The sequence below is a fragment of the Alnus glutinosa genome, chromosome 9 (assembly GCF_958979055.1).
Source record: "Alnus glutinosa chromosome 9, dhAlnGlut1.1, whole genome shotgun sequence".
NCBI classification, from domain to species: domain Eukaryota; kingdom Viridiplantae; phylum Streptophyta; class Magnoliopsida; order Fagales; family Betulaceae; genus Alnus; species Alnus glutinosa.
In genome coordinates, this window is record NC_084894.1 from 23425056 (window position 1) to 23447931 (window position 22876).

The window sequence follows — 22876 nt, forward strand, 5'->3', positions numbered from 1 at the left end:
TGATACTACATGGAGCAATTTGTAATTTAAGTCAACCATAGGAACCAATGATGCAATTTTTCATATTAAAAATGTATATAATAAAAAAAAAAATGTGATAAACATCAATGTCAATTTAATAGGTTGAAATTAAAAAAAAAAAAAAATTATTCCAATTCAATTTACGTTAAGAAAAATTTGTCACAATTTTTTTCTTTTTTTTTTCTTTTGAGAAAAATTATATTCAGTTCCTAAGTTTTCTTTTGATTTGAATTTAGTTTTTCGATTTCTAATTTTAAGAATAAGATCTTTAGATTTTGCCTAGGTTTCAAAATAGGTATATGAATCACTTTATTGTCAAAGTTAATGATTTGTCATTTAACACATTTTGGTTGCTGAATTAATTTGTTGTCACAAATTTTGAATAATTAGAAGGATAGCAATTAAGAGTAATTAGCCAATTGTTGGGCACCTTTTTTCTGAAGTTTCAAATATTGGAAGCAAAACATGCATAATATGATTATAAGATTGGGACATTGATGATCAAAGTGTGCTTTTTTTTTTTTTTTTTTTTTGGTTCACTATAGCCTATAGCATATAGTGTTGTAATAATTTCATATATAAATCACTCTTGAAAATCAATTTATATATAAATGATTAAAATTGCACTTAAGTCATATAAGACACCCAGACACACCCCACTCTCTTTCTCTCATTAGCCATTTTGTTCAGCTAAGTTGCCTCTCCAACCTGACCAACTATCATAATAGATCACTTTCTCCTCCGTCAATATCTTTTTTCTATTGGGAAATGATTAAAATACCCATGATGCATAATAAGTATACTACCCTAATGTGCCTTGGAGTAGTGCATTTGTTGTGCATTAGAAATGTATGGATCACTCCCCTTTTCTATATATATATATATATAAAGTGGTCATTGAATCAACATTTATAAAATATATATATATAAAAAGATAAAAAAAATAAAAAACTAAATACTAATTTAATGGCTAATTTATATATATATATATGAAAGAAGAACAATAATATGCTAAATAGCAGTTCTTGAAACGAACGATAAAGTAGTTGAAGTCTATCTATTTAGCTTGTTGAGTTTTATTTTTGATGGGAAAAGGACTAAATCCAAGAACTCCGATTCCTTGAACGCTGAACTTTGAGTACCAGCGTAATGGGGGCAAGAAACGTGGGTTTACTCCTTAGTTCTCTGGTCTTTTGGTTTTTGTTTATAGTGTTGGATCTCTCTCATTTCTTTTTTCTTTTCTTTATTTTTTTTTTAAGAATTACTTGACACTAACATGACATTGATATTGGGTTATGATAAACTTGATATATGCATTGACATGTTAAATGAGACACACGTAAGAGATAGTTAACCGTAATAAAGGGATAAATTTAAAATTTTTGAGTAAAATTTAAGGATTTCATTCTTGAAATTATAAATTTAAAAGGATAAATTCGAATCGATGAAAGCCCAAATTTATTTATTTATTTTTTGTCATTTCTAAGGATATCTTTGCTTATTGAAAGAAACATTTGGACAGAAATTTCCTACAATCTAATTTGTAGGAAATTTATGTCCGAAACATTTAACATTAGGCATTACCGAATATATAGAAGTGTAGAGTCTCACGAGTAACATAATTGCCTCGTTTAATATAGCTTTTTTAGAAAGCTCTTTTACTCTTTAGAAAGAAATTAAAAAAAAAAGTAAAATATTAACAAATAATTTCAAATACAAAATACCTCAGTATTATTTTTATCTCGATATCACATTAAAATACCTTCTTTTTTTTTCTTTTTTTTTTTTTAAAAAAAAAAAAAAATCATCTAACAAATTTTACTCAACGAAACAATGTGTTTGGTAAACATTTGGATTGTGGTTTTTTTTTTAAAAAAAATAAAATAAAATAAATTAATAGTAATAGAAAGTGATTGATATGATAAAAAAAAAAATTAAAAAAATTAAAAAAAAAATTTAGTTAAAAAGTAATTGATATGATATATAAAAAAAAAAAATTAAAAAAAATTAAAAAAAATTGTTGAAAAGTTATTAATGTGATATAAAAAGTAAAATGTTTTGAAGCTTACTTCTTCATAATAAAAATGACCAATTACTTCAAGAAAAATCATAACTAGGATTAGGAGTTAAGTCAAAAGTCCCTTAACCCTCTCATCCTCTAAAGCCTTGTATAAGCAGTGTGGGCTGTGTGATCCTGGTTGCCCAATTCCCAACAGTTACCCCCCCCCCCCCTAATTCCCTTGTCCAACTTGGCTAGTTTGATAACGCGAATTTTTGTGTTTAAGAAGCGTTGAAATCGGTGCTGACCCTTAATTTTTTTTTTACTGTTACTCCTCTTAAATGCACCAATGTGGGGATTGTCAGCCAACGATTTGTTGCAGCTTTTTAAGATTCTTACACGCGCACTTCTTAAAATTTTGGGTTGGCAGTTGCATGTCTCTTCAAATGTCTTTTAAAAGTGTACCCTCTATGCCATTTCCATCTTTTCACCTCTGGGACTTATCTTTGTTGTCTTTCTTTTCTTTGTTGCATTTCATTAGAATCTGTCGTTTTCGAGCCATTGTTGACCAACTTCCTTTCGTCGGTTTGGCCACATGACTGTAAATTCTCTTTCTTTTTCCAATTTTTAAAACCTTCAATAACAAACAAGACTCTTCCTGCTTGTTTTCCAGTGTTTGGTCTAAATTGATACAATATAAGCATGTTCTCCACAACTGCAATTATATTTTCCATACAATTAAAATAGGGACAATTACACTTTACCCCCCTGTTTTATCCATGAGGTGGCGATTTACCCCCAATGTACCAAAATTGTTAGATGACCCTCCCGAACTTGCCAACGTGTGGCAAGTTTAACCTTCCGTCCACTCACCCGTCTATTTGAAAGGAAAGTCAGTCATGTGCGCTGCACGTGACCGTTTAATGCATTTTTCCTTCCCAAAATACCCTCGTCCCCATCAGATATTATACCAACACATGTGTCCACTGTAGTACCACCAACTTATGCATTTCTCCTTGCCAATGTACCACCGACACCAAGATTGTCCTAGCCCTAACTGGCTAGCTCAAGAACTTTGACTCCAACGTGGGACTGAGCTTCGAGTCCAGGTTTACACGACCATTCTCGCAGAACAAGTACGTCGGCTCTTCCTTCCTTTCTCAAGTCATGGATACTTTATCTCTCATACATGGCTTCCACGATATTTACATCTGCAAATTCAATTCTTCCACAACGTGCATGTTTCTTTCAATTTCTGCAGGACCGAACTCTCACAATTTCTCTCCAAAAAAACAAAGACTTGCAGCACCGAATCCATGGGTGAGAATCAAGGCTCATGGCACTTTCCATAAAGGGTAGGGCCGATATACACGCCATTTCCAAATCCATGCAGCATCGACACCCGTTATTCTTCAACTTGTAGCCGTGCACCAAATCAAGACATGTTTTCTTTCCATATCGCAGCAGAAGACACGTGATCTTCCAGACTTGAAAAACCGAGAAACACTCACTCAAGGATCACACGTTTTCCTTTAGATATTCAGCACCGAATGAAAGACACACCTTGCAATGCACTAAAACGGAAAGGAAGAGCCGTTGGGCAATCTATCACAATCCAACGGCGATCCATCCCAAGCGTGGCCAGCCAGTGTTCTAGGTGCGGTGTTGGTGCAATGGGTGCACCAATGTACCAATCTCTGCAGTGGATGCTTCAAAAGGAACATCAGTTATTGGATACTTCCCGTATCGAGAGCTTGGTGATCATGACATGTGGTTAGTTGATGGAGGTTTGGCACGGTCTGGTCTGGGCAACCACAGAGATTGTAGTGCATTACCTTTTGATGAATCTGCTGTTGTAGGAAAACTTATGTTGACATAAAAAAACATTCTCCACGTCCTCTGTTTCATGTTCAAAAAACAGAGCATGACAAAGTCGTTGTAACTGAAAAGATTATGGTAGCATTATTTGATTGAAGACGGAAAATAAGAAAAGAAAGCATGCGTCATGCGTGGCTATCATGGTATTCGAGTTAGGAGAAGAGTGCAGAGAGTACAAAGAAGGAAAGGGACATGCGATGTGCTGCCTTTTAAGGTGACGGTTTTTGTTGGTAGAACCAACCTTATTTCTATTCATTCACCATTCATTCACAAAGATACAACAAGCCAAAGAATTCCTCTTTTAGCGATCGTTGCACTGGTGAGTCACCGCGCCGTGTTCGCGTGCGGCACAAGCAACTTCAGGGACGAGCCTATCCCAATGGAGATCTATGACCTACAACCTAAGATCCATGAACCACTTGGTCGGAGTAACTGGACGGTGTTGGAGCAGCTGGACAGTCGGGTTGAATGGGTTTTTTTTTTTTTTTTTTTTTTTTTTTTTTTTAATGCATGTACTGGTATGAAGGCTGTTTGGGACAGGGGTATTTTGGGAAGGAAAAATGCATTAAACGGTCACGTGCAATGCACATGACCGACTTTCCATCCAAATAGACGGGTGAGTGGATGGAAGGTTGGCAAGTTCAGGAGGGTCATCTAACAATTTTGGTACATTGGGGGGTAAATCGTTATCCCGGGGATAAAACAGGGAGGTAAAGTGTAATTATCCCATTAAAATATGTAAGAAAAACTATATATATATATACACACTCCTAAACAATTAAATATAAAAAAAAAATTATAAAAAATAACAGTTTAATATAAAAAACAATTAATTTAAAAAGAACAATTTAAATATAAAAGCTTGATCAATGTAAAAATTTAATTACACACCTACAACTTTTTAAGAAAGAGTAGAAAAAAATGGATTTGAATTGTTGAAGATTTGAAGTAGGAAGAAATACTATAAGAAAAAATCACAAATCGCAAATTCTTCTGGTTCTCTGATTTTTCTAATAGCACTCAATGTTACGACCTACGGATTCACAAATCAATAAAGTCGTCTTCAACCCTCACAAACCTAATTACCATAACGCTTCAAACATTTAATAGAAAGAAAATTACGGTGCGGTGAGTTGTGAATTCCAGTCCTCTTGAAGAATATTATCTCCTAATAAGTGATTAGGATAGACAACTACGGCATTTGAAAGAACTCTACGACATATAAGAATAATTTTTTTTGGAGGTGACGAGAGCATTTGACCTATCTCAACCCCTTCCTCCACACCTGCTTGGCTGCCAAGTTATCTTGAGGAATCGGTGGCTTTCTTTCTTCTTCTTTTTTTTTTTTTTTTGGGGGGGGGGGGGGGGGGGGGGGGGGGGGGGGAAGAATTGGAATGTTCTTGATTATCTGAAATAAGTTGCTTAGTATTTACAATTCCTAAGAGACAATTGGGATAAGAGTCAACCCCAACCTTGTTTAACTGCTTAGAAATAGTAAGTTTTGCGAGATGATGGACAACTCTGTTCCCCACTCTCCATACATGATTCACATCCCACGAATGAAAACCCTTCAGAACATCTTTAGCATTCAGAATAAGACTCCAAATTTACCCATTCCCCCGTCACCTCTGCCTAATGCCAACACAACCTCCTTAGCGTCACCTTCCAATGTAATTGACGGAAACCCCATGTGTCTTTTAAATTCCGCCTCAAGCCAAGCACCAAAAGCTTTAGCAGCAGTTGGGTCCAAGATCCAAGAGGTACTTCTGAACATAACACATAGCAACTCACACCGTGCCTGTATGATCTCGGGCGATGATACCCAGGGTTGGCTCTATCTTATAAAAATTTAGGTGATCGCTTAAGGCTCCCATGATTAATGAAGGCTTAATTATAGCAATTAAAAAGACATTAATATCATTTAATTCTCTAACATTCCGTTATTGAAATAAGTTTTAAAAAATTGATGGTATTAAATAAAAGAGTCAAATAATACTAAAGACATTCTTAAATAAAACCCATTTTTCAGCTTTAAATGTTCTATTATTGGAAATAATGGAGAGAATGAAAATAGTAATAATATTCAATATGTTGTGAGTAGAGTTTTTTGAGCCTTGTTATGAGCATTGAACAGCCAAAATTTCAATCAGAATTTTAAATGACAACAATAAATTCTAATCTCAACTGCCAATTAGATCATTTACAAAAGACATGAATTGCTTTAACATTCAATGCTAATTATATATAATTTATTCCAAACGTTAAAAAGATAGAAATTATGCTACACAAGTACTCTAACGTTCAAAATAAAACGAGGAAAAATAAAATAAATGCTAAGAAGATGAAAAGTTTTTAAAATATTTTATGCTATTCAATTATAAACTCCTATCTTTATAAGTTTTTATTGTTTTCTCTTTATTTTCCTATTCAAATCTTATTCAAATTTGAATTATTATCTTCTTATACACTTTTATTATTTTCTAACAACACACTATTCAAGGCATTAAAATTATTTCATAGCTAACCAGTGACCAAAAAAATAAAAGATTAGTTACCAAAAACTCAATCAATCATTTGCATTAGTCACCAAAATGAAATGTTTGGAAAAACTTAATCCATAATTTTGCATTCTAAAAAGCAAGAAAAATAATTTTTAAATAAAAATATAATATTAATATTAAAATAAATATTATTTAATTAATATTTAAAAATAAAGAAGATGTTTCACTAACTTGTTACTTCCCATTAGATCTCACCAAAAAAAAAAAAAAAAACCTTGTTACTTTTTAGGCCTCAAAATGTATGGTCGACGATACCCAACCAATCACCTCTAAGTCAACGGCAGCGTCACATAGTTTGACGTAAAAGGAAAGTGATTATTGCATAAAATGGGTACAACATAAGCATAAAACTTCCTCACATGAGGCTGGGCCACACCCTCATATAAAGGGTATTGTACCTACGTTGTGCCATGTAGAAAATCTAGCCTTTCCCGACGCAAAATGCTGTGATTCTCAATCTGTCCCTTCAAGTGTCCTTTATCAAGAACGATTCTGATAGGGTAGTTGAGCTCATATTCACACGGACACTTGAAAAGACAGACATTTATGGAATGAGTAATTCTAGGATCATATTTTTAGGACTAGGCTATTATTGGCAAAAGAAATGATCCTTACACTCATTTCTCACAACAGCCCCACAACAAGCTGACGTGGCTGGTAATATTTTATTACTTTTTTTGTTTTGTTTTTTTTTTTTTTTTGTTAAAAAATAATAAAATATTACCAGTCAGATCAGCTTGTTGTGGGGCTGCTGTAAGAAATGAGTGTAAGAATCATTTCTCTATTGGCAATATCATGGGCCTCCTATTATTACGCCTATATGTGTGGTTTTATTTGTATTTTAAATAACTAATTAATTTAATATATTAAATTTTAAAAATTTATTACAATTCACCCAATTCCAATCAATACCCAGATCTTTTAAATGACTACGAATTCAATTTGCCCTCCCCGGACCTTACCTTCCTTGAAAGTTCATTGCTTTCACCTGACCTGGGTCACACTGATTTCGCTCCGCCCATAACTGTGGTCCCAGCAGCAGAGCCATATGCTCCGTCCGCTGGCAATAGCATGAACACACCATCTGTGGGTACGAGTCCGGGGGGGAACTCGTCCCCGGACGACAGCGAGTTCTCAGAAACAGTTCTCAAGTACATAAGCCAGATACTTATGGAAGAGAACATAGAGGACAAGCCCTGCATGTTTTACGACCCTTTGGGTCTCCAAGTCACCGAGAAATCCTTCTATGATGCTCTCGGTCAAAAATACCCTCCTTCCTCCAATCTACACCAAGAAGAACCAACCTATATCAATCTCAACTTGGGGAGCCCTGATGATGTTTTTTCCTGCAAGCAGTGGTGGTGATTATGGTGTTAGTAGGATTTCTAGCACTAGAAATAGCACTGATCGACAGTGGGTCAGTGATGTTTTCCAGCCCAATTTGGAGCCCGCCAATGGATCTGTTGAGACAGTTTTCAGCATGGTGACGTGTCGAATGATGATTCGCTTGAAGATTCGCTTTGTTCTTATGATCTGCAAAATAATAAACACTGCGTCAGGGGGTGCCGACGATCCCCCTCCGATGCCAAAGTCAGATGATAGTTTGAATATGAGCTGAGTAATTTTTAAAAGCATAGAATAGCATGTACCTTAATATTAGAAGAGATTCTGGTATTTATAGAGATTGAGGGGCAGTTTAGGATTGTTCCCGGTTTGTGCAGGGATCGGCAGTTAAGGAAGACGTGGCCTCGGGCGCACGGACACTTCGGGTTCCACGACCGCGTATCTCGGGCGCATGATCCCTTATGGGTGACATGTTTTTTGGAGCGACTTCGAGTGCACGATCTAGTTATGTATAGTGTGTCGTGTCCCTTAAATCCCTGGTAATCCTGAGATATTCGCGGACTCGAGTGTTACGAGGTACCCGGGTCGGGTGGTCGGACTCGGGTGGTCAGGTCGGGTGAACCGGTTAGGCCCAAATGATTTGGATGGGCTTTGGTAAACTAATATTTTCCCTAACAGTTACCCCCCAATTCTTTTATGCAAATTTTATGCGTAAGGGAATTTAGGAATAATCAAGAGGCCTTAACTTATCACGGATTCGGAAGTTGAGTCGGGTGCATGTTACCGGGGAGGTTTTGATTTTTCAGTCGTTGCTTCACCCGAAGAGTGTCAGTCCAGAGGCCTTTGGAAGTCATCTTTGGAAAAATCCCGCACTTTTTCAAATTCTAAATTTCAAATTTGCTCACCTTCAAAATCTCGGGTTTCGGGATCGGCTGACGTATGCAATAAGGTGCATTTAATGCGATCCGACGTCGGTTCAGCTTTTGAGTCCCGGGTGTGCAAATCAGTGGTAACATTAGATCGAGTTTTGAATGACTTAACTGCGGCTAATGGAGATAAAGCCCAGCTGCCGCCGAGCTTGATGCCTCTCAAACTGAGGAAGGAAGCTGTTCAGTTTTCTGAGCTACCCCAACCGGGGAGGATAACTGCCAAGTAGGAAGAATCTCAGTCCCGTGAATACAAGCGACAATATTGGGATAGAGATCCCTGTATATCTTGCCCATGTCTGCTTTTGGGACCAACTAGATGCCGGATCTGCGTATGCTCTTCTTGTATTTCCTGGAGCGGAGCTTCCTGAGATGAAGTATGTTCCTGACCTAGGGGTCGGGATACTCATAAGATTCTGATGACAGGTCGGGTTCTCTGGTTTCATTCGACCCAATTGAGCTTCCGGTTCGGCCACAGGCCTGCACAATCTCGGGTGCATGCCGACAGCAGGTGACTTGATGGGTGTTGACTGAACTGATTGATTCCCAGAAAGACAAAGAGCATCTTTTACGGAGCTTAATGTATCTCAGGCTTGGAAGATAGTGTTGGCTGCATAACTGTATGCCGCTAAGGCTAAGAAGAAACAAACTGTGACCAGGAAGCAAGCTATAATCAAGCTGCAATAGAGTGCTGAAGGAGTATGTCCAGGCTGGGGATCAAGAATTGAGTGTTCCGGATTGATTGAGAGACTTGGAAACTGTTGCTCGAGGTTAGCTGAAAACAACGAGAAGAATTGCAAGGCCGGCATTTGATTGAGTTGTCTGAGTTATTCTTGAGGATGTTTATTATTTGACTTGACCGAGATACTTTCCAATCCCGAGAAGGTGGCTCGTGCATGTGGCCGGCCCTTCAAACCGGTTGTATGTGAATTATCACCGAAGGGGATAATCGGAGTGACTTGGTTGTATTTCAAATCGAGGGAGACAACACTTTGAGTTGATCTGGTTTGAGTTGAACTGGGTCACCCCCCGTGCTACCGAGGGACATGACCGGGTGTGTGTTCCGAGCCAGTTGTGTTTCAAACCGAGGGAGACACCACTTTGAGTTGATCTGGTTTGAGTTGAACTGGGTCACCCCCCGTACTACCGAGGTACATGACCGGGTGTGTGTTCCGAGCCGGTTGTGTTTCAAACCGAGGGAGACACTACTTTGAGTTGATCTGGTTTGAGTTAAACCGGGTCACCCCCCGTGCTACCGAGGGACATGACCGGGTGTGTTGTAGGGGTTAACTCCCCGTAAGGTTTGTTGTAGGGGTTGCCTCCCCGTATGGTATGTGCCGGAGCTGGACCCCTGAAATTTGTTAGAACAAATATATACATATTGAATAATGATTAGTTTGCATACCTGAGTTGATAGACTGACTTCCAAATATCTGTGGTTGTTGGCGTTGCAACACAGAAATAGCACTTTGAAAGCACAATTGTTGTTGATTTGATCTGAGTTGAACCAGGTCACCCTCCGTGCTACCAGGGACATGACCGGGTGTGTGTTTCGCACCGGTTGTGTTTCAAACCGAGGGAGACAACACTTTGAGTTGATCTGGTTTGAGTTGAGTTGATCTGGTCTGAGTTGATTTGATCTGGTCTGAGTTGAACCGGGTCACCCCCCGTGCTACCGAGGGCCATGACCGGGTGTATGTTCCACGCCGGTTGTGTTTCAAACCGAGGGAGACAACACTTTGAGTTGATCTGGTTTGAGTTGACTTGATCTGGTCTAAGTTGAACCGGGTCACCCCCGTGCTACCGAGGACATGATCGGGTGTGTGTTCCGCGCCGGTTGTGTTTCAAACCGAGGGAGACAACACTTTGAGTTGATCTGGTTTGAGTTGACTTGATCTGGTTTGAGTTGAACCGGGTCACCCCCGTGCTACCGAGGGCCATGACCGGGTGTGTGTTCCGAGTCGGTTGTGTTTCAAACCGAGGGAGACAACACTTTGAGTTGATCTGGTCTGGTCTGGTCTGGATTGATCTGGTTTGGTTTGATCTGGTCTGGTTTGATCTGGTATAAGGCTTACGACAACTCTGGGCTTATGGTAGCCCGAGGCTTACGGCGGCTCGGCTTCGTGCTCGGACGTACCGAGGCTTTTGCTCGGGATTGCTGGGTCTGCTGGAGGCCATGATGAGGCTCTGCTCGAGATTGTCAAGGCTTTTGCTTGGGATTGCCAAGGCTTATGTGTGCTCGATGCATGCCGAGGCCTTTGCTCGGGGGCTCGAGTCATGCTGAGTCTACTCAAGGCATGACGAGACTTTTTTCTTTTTCTCCTCTTGAGCTTTTCAGTGGACCCCTGTATTAACACGGCACAAGGAGATGAATAGATCAAAAACATGAGTTTTAAAGAGATGCTTTGAGTGACCATCGATTCTTGTGAGGCTTCTATCTGTCACCGAGAGAGGCGGCGTTAAAGCTCCTTTTCATGTTGCGCAAGCTGAGGGTAACATGGCCCTTTTTTTTTTTTTTTTTTTTTTGGAATTTTCTGATAAAAACTTCTGGCTTGAAATATTATCCTCGCCTGTGTCTAAGTGGCACATATGTATGCATATATGTAGCAGAGTCAGTAGCAGAGTTTAGCAACTAATAATTTATTAATGCAAAGTATGCAAAATAGCACTGAGATTCAATCATGCGACTTGATATAGTCTTCTGTTTCACTTTTCTATTTCACCGGGTAGGCACCCCCCAATTTTTATACTTGGCTGATTTTTAGCTAAGTTTGAAAGTTTAGGATATTCGTTGTGTACTACTGGAGGAAAAGTTTGTGGGTACCCCCACTTTTTAGACTTGATGTGTAATCATTTTTGCGGTGGGAAGCTAATTTTAAATTTCTCTGATCAATGCATGAGATATATATTTGACTGTCTAAAAAATTATAAGTAGGCTAGCATAAACAAAAATGCAAAGAGCGAACTTATCTCAATATTTTGATGAGGTTGTGCACTTGGGCTCCTCGGAAGAGACCCTCAAAATGAGTCCTTGGATTGGACCCTCCGCCCGGGATGATCCTTTGCTCGGAATGGATCATCGGCTCGGGATGTTCGATGGCTCGGATGACATCCTAGACTCGGATGAAATCCTTGGCTCGGATGCATCCTTGGACCGGGATGATCCGCGGTTCGGATGGGATCCTCGGATTGGACCCTCAACTCGGGATGATCCGCGGCTCGAATGACATCCTAGACTCGGATGTAGTCTTTTGCTCGGATGCACCCTCAGACCGGGATGATCCGAGGCTCGGATGGTTACCTTAGCTCGGATTGCACTTTTGACTTCGGAATGCATCCTTTGCTCGGATGGTTTCCGTAACTCGGCTGGGATCCTCGATTCGGATGGGATCCTCGACTCATCGACTCGGGATGATCGATGGCTCGGCTCAGATGCACCCTCGGACCGAGATGATCGATGGCTTGGATGACATCCTCGACTCGGACCGAGTCTTCGGCTCGAATGCACCCTCAGACCGGGATGATCCGCAGCTTGGATGACATCCTCGACTCGGATAGAGTTTCAGCTCGGATGCACCCTCGGACCGAGATGATCCACGGCTCAGATGGGTTCCTAGGCTCGGAATGATCATCGGCTCGGGTGGGTTCCTTGTGGATTTGAATCTGCCTTTGTGTTTCACGAATTTCATATGTGGGATTTGTGATTTACTAAAAGACTTTTCTGATGAAGGAAGACAGCGAAGAACACTAATTTGGTGCTTGAAAGTGGACCTAGTAGCCTTGAACCCGAGGACAAGGTGCATCCGGAAGTGAATCGGGGCCGGGAAGAGTCCATGACCGAGGCCGTTTCGGGCTCCGGCATGACCCAGTGGGCCAAGACCCAGTGGTTAAGTTCTGAAACCAAAATATGATACAGGGAGATGGGTTTCATCCTCGTAGAGGCGCTGAAATCTGATAGAGATGGCTTCGTATGCTCACCGGCAGCGACGCCAGAGTCGACAGACCCCATCACAGGAATCTCAAGTACCGGAGACGGCACCACCGTCTTCTTCTACTCGGTGATTCTGGGCTCCGGAGTGAAAATCCGAGCTTTGGACTATCCTCTGGGATAGACCGACCTGAGGTCTCGGGAAATCGAATGGAAGGACTACCTGTACTCACCGGCGACCGAGGAATAGAGACGACGTTTTGGGATCCAAAACCGACCCTTTACAGGATGTGGGTAACCCGACTCCAAGGAGGGAGCTCTCGATGCACAGTTTTTTTTTTTTTTTTAACTTATTGGACCGAGCCCAACACTTGTGGAAAAACCGGTACTGGCTGACTCACAACATGGGTTGGCCTCTTTCAATTTTTCTAAACGTTGCAGCCTCTTGATGGCAAGGTGGATCTGGAAGCTAGACACTAGCGGTTCCAGATTTGTGTAGCCATCATCTCGGAAGCCCGAAGCCATGACTCAGTAGCCAAGAGAGGCCAAGATTGTGATCTAATATAGCCCACTGATCTGGGTTTTTCTTCTTTTTCTTTTTCTGATATATTTACTAAACATACTGCAGTGAATCCTCCGATCTGTGATTTACATACCCGACCTGGCAAAGGGGCACTACACGGGTGACTTTGATCCAAAGGACAACGTGGGGTCTTTGGTGACGACGGCTTCGGTGGTCAAGTAGATCATCCCAACTGCCGAGACCGTGCAAACAATTCGAGCATCCTTCGAATTCTGACTGTCTTTGGTGCCACGGAGGTTCTGAGCCACGACTCAGTAGACAAGGGAGAATTTGACTGAATCGGGCATCGGCGTATGGTTGGACGGCAAGTCGCTGAAGTTCTGCCCTATCAGTGTTCTGGCTCAAGATTTCGGCCAAAACCATTCCTTGCACAGCGCCATCGTTTCTCGTCGCTTCCCCAATGAACTGGAGCGTCTTTGCATCCTTCCCTGAGGTTAGGTCAGTGTTTCAAGTACAATCTTTAAGCATAGTGGTGTAAGAGTGAGAGTCAAACTCTAAGCTCGGAAGTTCTATAGGACTTATGCACTGCTGGGCCAATTGTGCCGCTTGGGCTGAGAAACAACGTCGAGGGGAGCATACTCATCATAGGAAATTGCTCCCTTATTGCTCCAAGACTCGGCACGAACAGGATCGTGGAGTACTCCGGATCTAATGGCCGTACCGAGAATGTCAATGGCACCAACCTGGGAAGAACCGGAGTGTGGTTGAGCTCGGGACGAGAGTCAGAAGCTTCTGGTTAGAACTACCGTGGCAGTGGAACATCATCGCCGCCTCGGAGGTCCGGGTTTGACAACCTCTTCGTTCTGGGCTCCAACGTTTTACTGGGCAAAACCCAAAGTACCGGAGATTTTCCTTTGTCATCCTGTGGATTGCGTCACCGGGGCTCTCGATGGTCTCGGAGTCAGCAGGAGTGGATCGCGTCACCGGGGTTCCAATGGTCTCGGGGTCAGAACTAGACCTTCTTGTCAGCGGATCCTCCTTAAGTGACTCGGCATCACCGGCAGTAAGGCCAGTTCGTGATGTTCGCTGGCATCAAAAGAGGAAGAACTGACTAGTCGAGGGTTCTTCCAGTTCTTCGGGGAAGGAATCAGAACCTGGACCAGGTTGGACATGACATACCCGTAGGTTCTTCTTCTTTCTCTTTGGGCTGTTTGCGCTGCAGCCTTCACCTGGTATATACGATGAGGTCCAACACTGGATTGATGTGCGTTAAAGCACGCCCGATATAGATGGATATGGATCAATTCTTCGCGCAGGGAGCAAACTTCAAGCGTACATCCAACAAGTTGGTGGACGCAAATCTGCTCTATGTTAATATAAATTTGAATAGATCTGTCATGGACTCGTGAAGATCTTGAAGAAAGAAATCATCGGCTACTTTCGGCCATGAATTGATCTGTAGTCACCGTTGCGGATTTATTTTTATTTTTTAAGGAACAATGTCGTTCCCACAGACGGCGCCAAACTGTTGAGACAGTTTTCAGCATGGTGACATGTCGAATGATGATTCGCCTGAAGATTCGCTTTGTTCTTATGATCTGCAAAATAATAAACACTGCGTCGGGGGGTGCCGACGATCCCCCTCCGATGCCAAAGTCAGATGATAGTTTGAATATGAGCTCAGTAATTTTTAAAAGCATAGAATAGCATGTACCTTAATATTAGAAGAGATTCTGGTATTTATAAAGATTGAGGGGCAGTTTAGGATTGTTCCCGGTTTGTGCAGGGATCGGCAGTTAAGGAAGACGTGGCCTCGGGCGCACGGACACTTCGGGTTCCACGACCGCGTATCTCGGGCGCACGATCCCTTATGGGTGACATGTTTTTTGGAGCGACTTCGGGCGCACGATCTAGTTATGTATAGTGTGTCGTGTCCCTTAAATCCCTGGTAATCCTGAGATATTCACGGAATCGAGTGTTACGAGGTACCCGGGTCGGGTGGTCGGACTCGGGTGGTCAGGTCGGGTGAACCGGTTAGGCCCAAATGATTTGGATGGGCTTTGGTAAACTAATAATTTCCCTAACAGGATCACAGTTTTTAGCCAATCAGTTGAACGGCGTGACTAACGTCGGTGATGGCATGGAGCTTTTGGCTCAGAACATTTTTACTGATAGTGAATCTGTGTTGCAATTTAGGAAAGGGTTAGAGGAAGCTAGTAAGTTCCTTCCTAGGGGCAATCAGTTAGTTATTGATTTGGGGACTAGCATGGTATCACCAGAGTTGAAGGGAGAGGATCAAAAGGTGGAACTCAATGGGGAGAAGGGTGAGAGAGAGATTTCACTGGCTGGGTTGAGGGGAAGGAAGAATCATGAGAGGGAAGATGAAGATGTAGATGTAGAAGAAGGGAGGAGTAATAAGCAGTCTGCGGTTTATGTGGAAGAGAGTGAATTAACAGAAATGTTTGATAAGGTGTTGCTTTCCACCGAAGCACCTTCTCTGCTATGCGGTAACAATGACAATGAACCGGTGCAGAATAAAGCAAGCAAGGCCTCAAAAAAATGGGCAGCCGCAAGGAGGTAATGGTGGGAAGAGTCGTGCTATATATTAAGGTAGAATATCAAGATCATGCAGAAATCACCAAGTAACGGCTACTAGCCGTTACCCAGTGATCAATTTATTCAGCAGTAGCTAGACCAACTCGTAACACACCATTTCAGTCATCTTTTCTCTGCATCAGCACATGTTTCAACATCCATCACCTTCAGCCTTCCATAAACAGAAATCACCAAATCCCACAATCTGCACATGATCTAGCTGCACATCTACAGCTTACCCTAGAAGACTCTGCAGCCACCTGTTTTCCTGGTTTCAAGGCCTCCATGTTTCCTGCTCAAAACAATGTAATCAGCATAGAAGTTAGTTATGTATTAGTTTATTCTTTGCACATAATTTTAGGTGCTTTTGTTTGTTTTCAGCTCAATGAGCTCAAGGTGTAATCTTTTACTATTATAAATAAGATAACATCCTCTACCTTGAAGAGTAACCAAGCAGAGATTTTCTCAAGTCTTTCATGGTATCAGAGCTTTCTAAAGCCAACGCTGAACACTGACCTCATGGCATCAGCTGGTTCCTCCAACTCCTCAACCCGAACCACCATCATTCAAAACCCTCCAACTAAAACGACACCAACCTTTTCCATACTGCCTAATCTCTCTCAATTATTCAAACTAGAAGGCCCCAACTACCTAGCTTGGGTATCACAGTTCCACCCTATCCTTAGAGGCAATGATCTCCAAGGATTTGTTGATGGAACCGAGTGCTGTCCTCCTCAGCACATTCCTAATGAGGAAGGTAACCGCATTCTCAATCCTGCCTATGCTGCATGGCAGAGGAAAGATCAAATTCTTTTGAGCTGGATAATCAACTCTTTGGCTCCATCAATCGTGTCTTCAATGTATGGAGTCAATACCTCTTGTGAAGCATGGACTGCTCTTGCAGCCAAATTTGCCTCTCAGTCAAAATCCAGAATCTCTCATCTTAAGAGGCAACTCCAAACCTTACAACAAGGCACCAAGAAGTGCACCGAGTATCTCAACTTGGCCAAACAATTGGCTGATCAGTTGTCAGCAACAGGAAAACCTGTGAAGGATGACGATCTTATTTCCTATGTGATAGGAGGCTTAAGTCCCTCATTCAACACCTTTGTCACTGTCCATTCCTTCACTACTCAGGACAGAGAAATGACTTTTGCTGACTTCCAATCCGAGCTACTCAACCATGAGATGCTGCTGGAGAATCAACAGCAGCAGAACACCTCAGCAGACACAGGAACCTTTGCTTTCTACAGCAACAAACCAGGCCAGTCCACTCTTCTCCACCAAGGCTCCAACAACTTCAGGAAATCTCGTTTCCCTCCAAGGCCTAATTCTCGCCACCAACAGTATCCATCAAGAGGCAACTCACCTCACCAGCCCTTTGTTCAAAGAACCAATCCAGCATATCAGTCCTTCCCTCATAGGAATCAGTCATCTTTTCCTACTGAAAACCAACAGCCAGCCCCAATGATGAATCGAAACCCTGTACACCAGCAAGCTAATCCTGAGATGAATGCAACTCAAGGATCTTTCAGAGCTGCCTGCCAGATTTGTGGCAGAAACAATCACAGTGCTTTAGACTGTTATCACCGAATGGATTATTCCTTTCAAGGAAGACATCCTCCTGGAGAATTGGCAGCAATGGTAGCTTAGTTGAATGAAGAATTTGGAGCACAGAAATGGCTAGCCGATTCTGGGGCAAATGCTCATGTCACTGCAGATGCTGCCAACATTCAGAATCCCCAACCATTTGAAGGTACAGATGTGGTAGGAGTGGGCAATGGAGCAGGTTTGCACATCCAAAACTCTGGTTCTTCTATTATTCATCCCTACCCTTTTAATCATCATCCATTCTTTCTTAAAGATATCCTACATTGCCCCAGAGCCTCAAATAATTTACTTTCCATCAATAAATTCTGCATTGACAATAACTGCTGGTTTGCACTGACCGGATCTCATTTCTTTGTTAAGGACAACCAAACGGGACAGGTGTTGCTCCAGGGGCCAAGTGAGAATGGTCTTTACCCTATTCCCTTACATCCAAAGCATCTAAATAAATGGAAAGGTCTTACAGCCTATGTTGGAGTTAAGACCAATGACTTAGTTTGGCACTAAAGGCTTGGACACCCTTCCTCTTCTGTTATTCAGCACCTTTTGCAGAAGCATCAGCTTCCCTTTACTGGTTCACTTGACAAGACCCGTGTGTGTGAGGCTTGTCAGCTTGGTAAATCCAAGCAACTTCCTTTTGTTGATTCAACTAGATGTACTTCAGGACCTCTTGAACTCATCCACTCAGATGTGTAGACTTCACCTATTCCCTCAACTAGTGGATGTAGATATTATGTACTCTTTGTTGATGATTATAGCCGGTTTACTTGGCTCTATCCTATTCTATATAAATCTGAAGTGTTTCAATGCTTTGTCAAATTTAAGTTGCTTGTTGAAAATCTATTCACTACCAAAATCAAACAATTTCAATCTGACAATGGTGGGGAATACACCTCAAAGCAATTCAAGGATTACCTTTCTCAAAGTGGAATCCTTCATAGATTATCTTGTCCACACACATCTCAACAAAATGGTATAGCTGAGAGAAAACATAGGCATATAGTTGAGGTTGGCTTAACTCTATTAGCTCAATCGGGTCTCTCTCCAAAATTCTGGGTAGACACTTTTCTTACAACCATTTACCTCATTAATAGACTTCCCACTCCTATGTTGCAGCAAGAGTCTCCATTCTCTAAGTTAATGAAAAGGGAACCTGACTACACTCTTCTAAGGACCTTTGGTTGCTTGTGTTACCCTCTCCTTCGGCCCTATGCCAATCACAAGCTGTCCTTTAGAAGTAAGCCCTGCATCTTCATTGGTTATGGAGGAAACCAAAAGGGCTATAGGTGTCTTGATCCTATCACCAACAAAATATTTCTCTCCCGGAGTGTCATCTTTGATGAAACTCAATTTCCTGCCAAAAACAAATCTATCTCACATGGCTCCTGCCGAGTTACAGCAGAATCAGAAGATCCCTTGGTTGTTCTACCACTTCCCCACTTCAGCAGCCTTGAATCACAATCAGCACCTCCTAATTCTGCCACACAGCCTATTGTTCCCTTACCACAGCAAAACCAACATTTCGACAACACCACAGTCAGCAGTAGTAACGATCCATTACCACAACAAAGTCCGGATGTTCACATACCATCCTTGCACTCTCAACACACCGTAGCCACAGAATCTGAAACCTCCTCCAATATCTCCACAGAATCTGAAACCTCCTCCAATATCTCTCCTAATTCCTTAAACACAGATCACATCACCTCTCCCTCTGTCATACCTGAACTGCCTTCCACCAGAATTATCACCCGGTCACAAATAGGAAATCTAAAACCTAAAGAATTCCCAGGTTTTAAACTCTATCACACCACTAGACATCCTATCTCAACCTTCCAAATCCTCTCTTTACCTCACGAACCCTCAACCTACAAGCAGGCAGCATCACAACCCGAATGGCTTCATGCTATGAGCCTTGAATATGATGCACTAATTTCCAATCAAACTTGGACTTTATGTCCTAGACCTCCCCATCACAATGTGGTAAGAAATAAATGGGTTTTTAAACTCAAACAAAAACCTGATGGGAGTGTGGATAGGCACAAAGCTTGGCTAGTTGCCAAGGGGTTTGATCAGTTGAGTGGAATTGATTACTATGAGACATTTAGTCCAGTAGTTAAGTCTACAACCATTCGGCTCATTCTAGCTTTAGCTGTGCAGTTTGATTGGCAGATCAAGCAATTGGATGTGTCCAATGCCTTTCTCTATGGTGTCCTACATGAGGAAGTTTACATGGAACAACCTCAAGGCTTTATTGATCCCAATTTTCCTGATCATGTATGCAAATTGCACAAGTCCATCTATGGACTGAAACAAGCTCCTAGAGCCTGGTTTACCAGATTGTCTCATGCCTTGTTAAATCTTGGTTTTCATAGCTCTCAAGTGAATCACTCTTTGTTCACTTTCCACATTGGATCAATTCATATTTTTCTCTTGGTATATGTTGATGACATCATCTTAACAGGAAATCATGAGGGCACTATGCACTGGCTAGTAACTAAACTTCAAGCAAATTTTGCCATGAAGGATCTAGGTCCTATTGGATATTTTTTAGGGATCCAAGCCACTAGAGATTCTGGTGGACTACATCTCCGGCAAACAAAATATATTCTTGACCTGCTGAATCGTGCACACATGGCAGAATGTAAGCCCTATCGAGCACCCTGCACTGCAGGTTCCAAAATGTCAAGGTATGATGGTGACCTTCTTTCGGATCCAGCTGAGTACAGACATATTGTAGGTGCTCTTCAATATGTCACACTTACTAGGCTAGATATTGCATATTCGGTTAACCAACTTTGCCAACATGTGCATGCTCCAACCTCAGTCCATTTTACAGCTGCCAAAAGAGTCCTTAGATATCTCAAAGGCTCACCCAATTCTGGCCTACACTACAGCAAGGGATCTCTCAACCTCACGGCCTATTGTGACTCCGATTGGGCTGGGAATCCCGATGACCGCAAGTCCACCACTGGCTATGGAGTCTTCCTTGGCTCCAACTTAATTTCTTGGTCAGCAAAGAAGCAACACACTGTCTCAAGGTCCAGTACTGAAGCCGAGTATAGATCCCTCTCTTTAACAGCTGCTGAATTATTTTGGCTCCGACTGCTCCTTAAAGAACTTCACATTGTCTTAACTTGTCCTCTTACCATTTGCTGTGACAATTCCGGTGCCTTAGCTCTAGCCTCTAATCCTGTTTTTCATGCTAGAACAAAACACATTGAAGTTGACTTTCATTTCATCCGAGAGAAGGTGGCCAACCGAGATATTCAACTTCAATATTTGCCAACACTTGAACAAGTTGAAGATATCTTCACCAAAGGGCATTCGGCTGATCGTTTTTGCTATCTCCGAGACAAACTGAGAGTTGTTCCTCCCCTCAGTTTGCGGGGGGGTATTAAGGTAGAATATCAAGATCATGCAGAAATCACCAAGTAACGGCTACTAGCCGTTACCCAGTGATCAATTTATTCAGCAGTAGCTAGACCAGCTCGTAACACACCATTTCAGTCATCTCTTCTCTGCATCAACACATGTTTCAACATCCATCACCTTCAGCCTTCCATAAACAGAAATCACCAAATCCCACAGTCTGCACATGATCTAGCTGCACATCTACAGCTGACCCTAGAAGACTCTGCAGCCACCTGTTTTCCTGGTTTCAAGGCCTCCATGTTTCCTGCTCAAAACAATGTAATCAGCATAGAAGTTAGTTATGTATTAGTTTATTCTTTGCACATAATTTTAGGTGCTTTTGTTTGTTTTCAGCTCAATGAGCTCAAGGTGTAATCTTTTACTATTATAAATAAGATAACATCCTCTGCCTTGAAGAGTAACCAAGCAGAGATTTTCTCAAGTCTTTCAGAAACAAGGCAAAAAGAAGGAAACGGTTGACTTGAGGACACTTTTGATTCTATGTGCACAAGCAGTCTCAGCAGGTGACAATAGAACTGCAAATGAGTTACTGAATCAGATTAGGCAGCACTCTTCCCCGTATGGTCAAGGGTCTCAGAGGTTGGCCCATTTCTTTGCTAATGGCCTTGAGGCACGCTTGGCTGGCACTGGCACTGGAACTCAAATTTTCTATAGTTCCTTAATTTCCAAAAGGATCTCAGCTTCTCAAATATTGAAAGCTTACAAAGTTCATCTTTCAGCCTCCCCTTTCAGGAGGACCTCACAATTCTTTGCTACCAAAATGATTAATAAAGTAGCAGAGAAAGCAACAAGTCTTCATATTATAGACTTCGGTATCGAATATGGTTTCCATTGGCCACTTCTGATCCATAAGCTCTCAAAAAGAGCTGGAGGACCTCCCAAGCTACGTATCACAGGGATAGAGTTTCCCCAACCTGGATTCCATCCAACAGAGAGTATTGAGGAGACCGGTCGTCTCTTGGCTAAGTATTGTGAATGGTTTAATGTTCCTTTTGAGTACCATGCTCTGGCATCGCAAAACTGGGAGACCATCCAAATTGAAGACCTTAAGATTGATAGGAATGAGTCGATTGCTGTGAACTGTATATGCCGGTTTAAGAACCTACTTGATGAAACAGTTGAAGGGACCAGTCCACAGAATGCGGTTTTGAATTTAATCAAGAGGATAAATCCCGATATTTTTGTCCATTCTATTGTTAATGGAGCCTACAATTCCCCCTTCTTTGTCACACGGTTCCGAGAAGCACTCTTCCACTTCTCTGCACTGTATGACATATTTGATGTTAATTTACCCCGTGAGAACCAAGAGAGGTTGATGTTTGAGAGAGAGATCCTTGGGAGGGATGCTATGAATGTTGTAGCATGTGAGGGCTTGGAGAGGGTTGAGAGGCCTGAGACTTACAAGCAGTGGCAGCTCCGGACTATAAGGGCTGGTTTCAGGCAGCTCCCATTGGACCAAGAGATGATGACCTTGTTCAGGTCTAAGATGAAGGAATGGTACCACAAGGATTTTGTACTCGATGAAGACAACCACTGGTTGCTTCAAGGGTGGAAGGGCCGGATTGTCTATGCTTCCTCTTGCTGGGTGCCGGCGGCATAGGAATCTTGTACACCGAGTTCTTGAGAAGCTTGTGGCAAGGATAGTTTAGGAAATTTGCCGAGGATTATCCTATGTAAATTAATTTTCTTTTGTTTTTATGATTTTATCACTTTGTTTGGTACATGCGCGTGTATGTATAAACATGACCATGTAATATGTATGCCTGAAATATGAGCTTAATTGTCGCTTTAGTTATCTTAATTTGATGTTAACATGCAACTACTTGACTTTAAAAAAAAAAATAACATGCAACTATTTGTCCACTGCTACTGTTTCAAGATAAGGAATCCTACCGGTAGATATAAGAGACTTGTAACAAGACCCTAAAGAGATTTACACCCATTTATTATTGGTTAACGTGACTTTTTTTAAGTGTTTTTTTTATATCAATTTGTATAAAATAAGTATAATAAATAAATACAAAAAATAAAATTACTATGACTCTCAAGTGTTCTAAA

The 22876-nt window shown here is 41.5% G+C and overlaps 1 pseudogene; it reads left to right on the top strand.

Moving 5' to 3' along the window:
• Positions 1-5409: 5409 nt before the first annotated feature.
• LOC133876860 (scarecrow-like protein 14) lies at positions 5410-22637 on the top strand (annotated as a pseudogene).
• Positions 22638-22876: the final 239 nt, after the last annotated feature.